This window comes from Natrix helvetica (genome assembly GCF_964273705.1).
Source record: "Natrix helvetica genome assembly, chromosome: 2".
NCBI lineage: Eukaryota > Metazoa > Chordata > Lepidosauria > Squamata > Natricidae > Natrix > Natrix helvetica.
Window position 1 is genome coordinate 81284692 of NC_138552.1, and position 7696 is coordinate 81292387.

General features: G+C 37.0%; 1 long non-coding RNA gene across 3 annotated transcripts; it reads left to right on the plus strand.

Moving 5' to 3' along the window:
* The first annotated feature begins 396 nt into the window (after positions 1 to 396).
* Positions 397 to 7335, plus strand: LOC309387072. Of its 3 annotated transcripts, none has more exons than XR_014174536.1 (4): positions 397 to 446; positions 2795 to 2973; positions 3614 to 3654; positions 6873 to 7335. It is a non-coding gene; the product is annotated as an uncharacterized lncRNA (long non-coding RNA). The 3 variants fall into 3 exon arrangements; XR_014174537.1 differs by having other exon boundaries at positions 403 to 456; XR_014174538.1 differs by lacking the exon at positions 397 to 446 and having other exon boundaries at positions 1372 to 2973.
* The last annotated feature ends 361 nt before the right edge of the window (positions 7336 to 7696 follow it).

A 7696-nucleotide genomic window follows, 5' to 3' on the forward strand; every position in this document is an offset into this window, starting at 1 on the left:
CTCTCTCTCTCTCACACACACACACACCGCTCCCCCCCCCCCCATCGCGCGTCTGGCTCCGCAGAAAGAGCTGGCGGTGTTAAGGCTGAGTTGCGTTCTTGGCCTCTTTCCACCTCGTCGCCATTGGCCAGAACCTCAGCAGTGGCTTCCCTTAACCACCAACCACTTCGCTTTGCCCCTCCCCCGTCCCCCTTCCCCTCCCCTTCGCGGCATCCGTGGGAAGCGCGCGGCTCTTCGTTTCCGCCTGGCGGCTGCTTGAAACACCAAAAGAGAAGAAAGGGCGGCTGGGGGGGGGGGGGGGAGGCTATTTGCATATTCATTTTCAAGTAGCCAATGAGCGGGAATAGAACCAGAGGGCACCCGCTATAAAGTGTGTAATTCCAGACAGGTCAAAGACCCTGAAATCAGCGCATGTCAAAGTAGTTTGTGGAGTTTCTTACACAAAAGTGTGCGTGCGTGAGTATGAGAGAGATGCTGAGATTTCGGCAGCTAAAGTGGGGGGAGGGGGGGAGAGAATCCAAATACTGCTTTGAGAAGGGAAATGTTTTTAATGGGATTAACGGAAATCTAATTTACAGGCGTTCTATACATGACTTCAGAAGTCCCAATGATTTTATTGTTAGTCACTCTCAGATAAACACTTTTAGGAATGCAGCAACGATTTGATCATAGAAAATGTTCTTTGATTAATGGCAGAATCATAAGTGTAATTGCAAGAATTTTGTTTTTGCAAAGCACTCAAAAGTAATACTTGGATAAATATAAAATGTGCAGCATATCTAGAAATCGTGCATAGATCACAAAGTTAATATTCCTGGAAGATTCATGAGAATCTGAGTTATCAGCTCTTCCAGTTAAGTTAATGAAAATGTCAGATGTGCAAGGAATACAGAATCAGTTTCCTTGTATAAATGCACTGATTTCAATGAGCTGCTGACTAGACCTTTTGAAAAAGACTAGTTCATTTGTGTAGTTAAATTTGGAAACAGGCAAGCTTCTGAAAGGATCCAGTTTGAACAAGCAATTGTATTGTATACTTCCTCCTTTCCCTTCTAGTAGTCAAGATACCATTTAATAGGTGTATAAGTTTATATTAATGTCCAACATTATTAATGGAGTTAAATAAATATATTTAGGAAGAAAATCATCTTGACATAGAGGAAGATAAGAGGAAGGGGGAAATTACAGATACAAATATCAATTTAATGTTTGCAATCATCAGTATACAAGACAGATTTTAAAAATCATTCAATTATTTCCATTCTTGTTGCACTGTTTTTACTTTAAATTTGGAACTGCAATACTAATGCATATTGCATTAATATGCATACCCTTAAGTAGCTTTTTCTGAACACCCAAATTATAGTGTGTAGAACTATCCTGTATAGAATAATTAAGTTCTGTTTACTTCAGAAAAGTTGGCTTTTAAGATCAAAATAGATGAATAAATTGAATGAAATCTTGTTAAAATGTACGTTACACAAAGATGTTCCATACATGTAGGATTAAATCTTGTGGTAATTTTTATCTTTATTAATTAAACTTAAACTTATAAAACTATATTTATATTTAGACAAACAATAAGCTTATTAAAATTTAAAGGAAAATAAAAGCTGCTTAAATACTGGGAGAAAAGCTTGGGTTTAATTTTTTTTACTTCTATTCCATAATTTTAGAATATGTGCATTAAGGAAAAGAACTGAACAATATAAACTTGATATAGTAACTATGGTTATGCTTATGCATTTTTTCATGGAAATCCAGTCAGGTAATTTATCTGGTTATCAGGCTTCTGTCGATGACAGAAGAATCTATAGTATAGTTGCTTTGGGTTAGTAGGAGGAGACAGACAGACTTATCTTAAAACGACTGCAGATCTGATAATAAATGATTCTAGAATTTTAGTTGAAAGTCAGAAACCTCATCAGTAATAAGAACTAAGAACCTTTTAAAATGAAAGAAAAACAGCAGTGAACTCAATACATAGTGAGAATTGAGATGAGCAAAAAGATGAACAAAATGCTAATTTGTATGAACTAAAAAGAAACCATTGCATCCTTTTAAACAATCATTTTTTATACACAAGTCCATAATAACTACATAAGCTGATAAACCTGATTTAATTATGATATGTATCATTTTACAAAGCTTTTTTTTAAAGAAATATAATCTCAGTCTAATGACATACTTTAACTGGCATTCTTGGTAAATAAAACCATAGCATCCTTGTGCAAGAGGCCTAGACATTCTGTAGCTCAATGAAGATAGAGAGTGAAACAACATTGTAGACTACATAATATGTTCAACATGTTTTATTTGTATTCGTTTTGCTTCTTTAAAATTAACTTCAGTTAACTTCATTTTCTTAACACATATAATTAATAGGTAGTTATGGTATTAAATATATGAAACCTTATATTCAAAAAGTTTATTACCTTTATGGACCTAAATTGAGTTTGTTGTATTGTAATCTTTATACGTTTCACTAATATAAATTCCATTGAAATGTACTTAATGTACTTAACTATCACCTCAGTATTATTGTACTTTATAAAGCAATGATCTACAAAAATTTTTGGATTCTGTTCTCTTCTAACTTAGAACTGATATATAACCAACATCCATCAACCAATGAGAGGAAATACAAAGTGGGTTAATTGGCATTCACTATAAGAAAAATATATAAAAGAAATTTAATTTGTTAAAACATGGTATCCACAATGGATATTGTTCATCAACATTGCAAACATGTATTGAACTAAACTAAAATTGCTTTTGTTTCTTACCAATTTAGGGTAATTGAACGATCTTGTTTTTTCAACTTTCAGTTTTAACAGTGAATATATTATTTTTTATTACTGGTACTGTTTTGAAAACAAATTACAACCCAATCATTGGAACTCTTAATATAGAGTGACATGGAAGTTATGCAGTATACTTAAATAATCAGTACATTCTGGATTTTGATTTCATGTAAGTGATGAAATTATTTTTATTCCAAGTTACGTAAATATGTCGTTTGCTATCTCAGCCACCTAGTAACTATAATAGATTTACTCCATTGTAGCTCTTATATTTTATTTTGAATCAATTACAATAAAATATAACATATGCATAAAGTGTGTTGATATGTACTCTACAAAAATATTCTTCATAGAAGTTTCAAGAATTAAGTTTTGTCTCTGATATGAGGGAATGTTAATATCAACATTTTAAAACAGAATCATAAATTATTGTTTGAATAATCCTTCTAATGGTTGCAATTTCTCTTTTTCCCCTTTTTTCTTACCTTATGCTGCAGTGTTTGATAAATAAGAGGATTAAAAGGATTTCCTAGCACCATACCTTTTATTTGGTGGACTAATGCAAATATTATTCAAAGAAGTACTCTTATGAAATAAATACATAGAGGCTATTTACAGGAATAATTCTGCCTTCTCTGTGATGCAGAATAGTACATTAAAATGTTGCCTCTAACTAGCAATATTTATCAAGTTAAATGGAAAGGACATCATTATGATAATAGTGATTACTCACTATTCAATATTACAAATCCTGATGTCTTGAATTTAAAATCGTAGTTGACAATCTTTATTAATTTTTTCTTTTACAGCAAAAGATGTTATAACTTCAGTCAATAAAACAGATTTCCAGGTAAATGATATTTATAGCGCAATTGATAGTTTGAGATATTTCTGGGTGTCAATAGGTAATTTGTTACAATAACCTCAGAATGAATCTGTCTTGAATCAGATGTAATTATGGTTTAATCCTTTGCATGTTTACATAGAAAGTCCGATTGAGTTAAGTGGCCATTACTCTTGGGTAAGTATACATAAGTTTGCAATCACATTTCCTATTTCTTAAGGATAAAATATTTCCAGTGAGTTCTCTATAACATTTCATACAGTACTCACTATGCATATTCTTCTTAAAGTTATCTACATCTTTACATTATATATGATTTGATTATGTTCTAGATTGAAAAATTCCTTCATCTGGCATAAGATACGTCACCTAAAGATCACATTTACGAGAAGAATAAACATATCAAAATAAGTTATTTTGATTTCCTACAACTGGGCTAATCTGTTAGCAATCCTCATTTTCCATAAACTGCCATGAACACAGCAAGTTTTATACATACATATCATGTTTCTCTGAAAATAAGACAGGGTCTTATTTTCTTTTGTCCTACAAAATATGGCCCTGGGCTTATTATAGAGGGAGGGATTATTATTTTCTGGGGCAGGTGAGAAGCAGGCATGCCTTTTACCTTTCTATCTCCGTCACGTTCCTCGCCATTGTGTTCAGGGAAGCCGCTGGCAAAAAAAAATCCTTCTCGCGAGTTCAATCAAACTTCTTGAAGTTGCGAGAAGGGTTGTTTTTTACCAGGGGTTCCCCTGGACACAATGGCGAGGAACGCAATGGACCTGGAAAGGTAAGAGGTGCGCCTCATGGCCCAACACCGCCCACCTCGCCCCAATGGTAAAGGCAGCCTGCCTGGTTTCCTTCCCCGCCGTCCCTTTAGCGAGGGATAGCAGGTGGGGGGGAGAAGCGAGGTTCGCCTCTTATCTTTCCAGGTCCATTGCGTTCCTCGCCCTTTCGTCCAGTGAATCCCCTTGTAAAAAAAATCTCATGAGTTCAACTCATGAGGTTTTTTTTACAAGGGGCTTCAATGGACGAAAGGGCGAGGAACGCAACGGACCTGGAAACACCGCCCACTTTGCCCCAATGATAAAGGCAGCCTGCCTGGTTCCCTTCCCTGCCGTCTCTTTAGTGAGGGGTGGCAGGTGGGGAGAAGCGAGGTGCACCTTTTACCTTTCCAGGTCTGTTGCGTTCCTCACCTTTTCATCCAGTGAAACCCCTTGTAAAAAAAACCCTCGCAAGTTGAACTCATGAAGGTTTTTTTACAAGGGGATTCAATGGACAAAAGGGCGACGAATGCAACGAACCTGGAAAGATAAGAGGCGCACCTCGCTTCTCCCCCCCACCTGCCACCCCTCACTAAAGGGACGGCAGGGAAGGGAACCAGGCAGGCTGCCTTTACCATTGGGGTGGTGTGGGTGGTGTTTTTGTGTGAGAAGGAACAGGCGGGAGGGGGTGATTGCATTGCTGGCCTGCCGCTCTTTGTGTGGCGGGCTCTTTTTGCGCGGGAGGGAAGGGTGGGAGGTGGAAGCACTTCGCTTCGCCTGCTGCTGTTTTTGCAGTGGGCACTCTTTTTGCTGTACCAGTTGGTGGTACAGTGGTAATGGTGGGGACCGGTTGCACATGTGCTTAAATAGTTGGGGACGGGCTTATTTTTGGGGGAGGGCTTATTATGGCACATGCTCTGAAAAGCCCGATTAGGCTTATTAACAGGGCATGTCTTATTTTCGGGGGAAACATGGTGCATACATACATACATACAGACCGACAGACATGTGTGTATGTATGTATGTATGTGTGTGTGTATATATATGTGTGTGTGTGTCTGTGTATGTATATGTGTGTGTATGTATATGTGTGTGTATGTATATGTGTGTATATATAATATATACCGTTTCCCTGAAAATAAGCCCTCCCTGAAAATATTGCAACACAGCCATGAGGTGACCACGCTCGCCGCCTTCTGCACCTCAAAAATAATAATACCTCCCCGAAAATAAGCCCAAGTACTTATTTCGGGGATCAAAAGAAAAGATCCTGTCTTATTTTGGGGGAAACATGGTGTCCACACACACACATACATATATACATGCATGTGTGTGTGTGTGTGTGTGTGTGTGTATATATATATATATATATATATATATATATATATATATATATATATATATATATATATATATATATATATATATGCATACATATACACATATCTATACATACATACATATATAGATACATACACACATGCATGTTAAAATGTATGAAACAAAAAAACCCCGCAATGGAAATATAAATAAGCACTGCATTGAAATGTGTGCAATGCAAATACCAATTTATATTCATTTTCATAACAAATAGTCCAGTTTAAAATTATATATTTACAGTCAGCCAAGTAATCCAGGTACTGTATTAAACTTAATGAAGTATTATTTCCTGCAACAAGATTCTCATTAATGGTGGAGATCATTAACTCTAGGTAGGCCACCCATTCAAGGAAAAGTGAATGCCAGGGAAGAACAACTCGTAGACCTACATATGCTATGGTGAAGGAACAAGAATCAGTTTCTTTATCTAGAGGACATCTTTGAATGCCATAGCCTTATTTTAGTTCTCCAGTATCCAATCAAATTGTGGAAGCAAAACACAGCTTCCAAATTGGTATTTCTCTCTTGCTGTTGTTCTTATCAAATATTTCCAGCTTTTGGAAGCAGATAATGTCCTCATGGTCTGCATGCCAAGGAAGATCATTGCTAGAGTTTTCAGATGAAAAGGCTTTCATGATTTTCTAGAATTATGGTTAGAAGGTCAGCAAACTGCGGCTCTGGAGCCGCATGTTGGCTCTTTCCTCCCTCTGCTGCGGCTCCGTCACCCGTCGGCGCCACAATTTTGAGAGGGGCTTCCGGTGGGGGGGGGAGAGAAGCATCAGGAGAAGACTCTATGGCAAGGGGAGGGTTTTCCAGTTGTCTCCACAATTGATAGGGCTTTCGGTTATGACAGGTAGAGGAAAAAGTATGCCATGCTAGGAGGAGACTCTATGGTGGGGGAACTGAACTTCCGGTCAGCTCCAGAATTGAACAGGGGGCTTCCGGTTAGGATCTTTGTGGCTCCCGGTGTTTTCTTTTCTGTGGGAAATGGGTCCAAATGGCTCTTTGAGTGTTTAAGTTTGCCGATCCCTGCTGTAGACCAATGTTAAATGTTTTCTGGAAATTTTTCTTTTGCAGCCTGACAACATCTGCCTTCAATTTTAGAAATACACCAGTGTCTTAGAACAGATACAGGTGGGACAAGAGGTCTCAACACAAAAAACTTTAACAGCAAAGATGTCAATGATTGAATACTGTTTTCATATGCCTATTTCAGGTCTTCATGTTTTTTAATAATTGCTTACCCATTAATTTCTCTTTTCCCTCATGAGGCAGGCTGTAGTTTCTGCACAACTGGAGTAGGCTCCAATATCCATCAATTGGAGTTGAATATATATGCTTGGAATTTAAGGAACTCTGAGTGCAAGAATACCAAAACTGAAAATTGTCCACAATATTCTATTTTAAAAAAATCCTTATTAATTACAAATGTGTTGAATAAATAATTTCAGTTTAGCAGTATATTGGGGAGACAATAGATACATAGATCTATTTGCTTGCAAATTTTTCAAAATATGACAATAAATCACTACCTTGCTCACTTTTGCTGTTTTGTTGTTCTTATCCTCTCTGCCTGAAGAGATGCTATAAGCATAACTTTGTCACAAACCAACACATTCTGTTGCTCCAAAGTCTTCAAAATGGTGTGGCTTATTGGCAAATGTGCCTTGCTAAGAAAGACCAGCTTCATATAGGCAACCTAATCTTACTTAATCTAGAGTAAGGAGTAAAGGAAGTAATTCCTTTTCTCCTTCTTTGTAATGGTAGGTAGCCTAATCTACCTACCATTACAAAGAAGGAGAAAAGGAATTACTTCCCTGCAGTTATTTTGAAGTTTATCATGTATTTGCGTCTTCTGCTCATTGTACTTTCCACATAAAGCTATAAAAGGGAGCAAGGAA